This window comes from Juglans regia, unplaced genomic scaffold (assembly GCF_001411555.2).
Source record: "Juglans regia cultivar Chandler unplaced genomic scaffold, Walnut 2.0 Scaffold_19727, whole genome shotgun sequence".
Lineage (NCBI taxonomy): Eukaryota > Viridiplantae > Streptophyta > Magnoliopsida > Fagales > Juglandaceae > Juglans > Juglans regia.
Window position 1 is genome coordinate 1 of NW_023350585.1, and position 841 is coordinate 841.

Genomic DNA, 841 nt, shown 5'->3' on the forward strand with positions numbered 1-841 from the left:
GGCTGATGGCATCCACATGGCACCCCTCATCCCCTGGGCATCTTCCCTCTCAACTTCTCCTTTAGCCTCTTCTGACGGCGGCTAGCTTCTTAGTTTTCTTGCTACCCTCCTCCAATGCAAGTCCTACCCTCCTCAACTCTTGCTCCAGTCGTTCCCTCTCGTCGCGAGCGTGCCATAGGGCAGTCTGGGTCATCGCACAAACGGCTTGGTTTTCTTGCTCAACGGCCTCTTTGACGTCCATAATTAAGGCTGCCAAATGAGAGGAACCCTAACAACAAGAGAGGCCAATGTGGAATGGTCTATAAAAGGAATCTAGGAAACAACGAAAGAAAGGGAAAAGATGGGAAAAAAAAAGTTGGCAAACCTCGTGGAAGAAGCAGGACAAACACTTGTCAACCTGGCTGATGGCATCCACATGGCACCCCTCATCCCCTGGGCATCTTCCCTCTCAACTTCTCCTTTAGCCTCTTCTGACGGCGGCTAGCTTCTTAGTTTTCTTGCTACCCTCCTCCAATGCAAGTCCTACCCTCCTCAACTCTTGCTCCAGTCGTTCCCTCTCGTCGCGAGCGTGCCATAGGGCAGTCTGGGTCATCGCACAAACGGCTTGGTTTTCTTGCTCAACGGCCTCTTTGACGTCCATAATTAAGGCTGCCAAATGAGAGGAACCCTAACAACAAGAGAGGCCAATGTGGAATGGTCTATAAAAGGAATCTAGGAAACAACGAAAGAAAGGGAAAAGATGGGAAAAAAAAAGTTGGCAAACCTCGTGGAAGAAGCAAGACAAACACTTGACAACCTGGCTGATGGCATCCACGGCACCCCCCCCCCCCCCCCCCCCCCC

At 51.5% G+C, this 841-nt stretch overlaps 1 long non-coding RNA gene across 1 annotated transcript; it reads right to left on the bottom strand.

Moving 5' to 3' along the window:
• Positions 1-12: 12 nt before the first annotated feature.
• On the bottom strand, positions 13-830 carry LOC118345275. The gene is made up of 3 exons (XR_004798851.1): positions 764-830; positions 365-667; positions 13-268 (listed from the first exon to the last, which is right to left on the bottom strand). It is a non-coding gene; the product is annotated as an uncharacterized LOC118345275 (long non-coding RNA).
• Between the last annotated feature and the right edge of the window lie 11 nt (positions 831-841).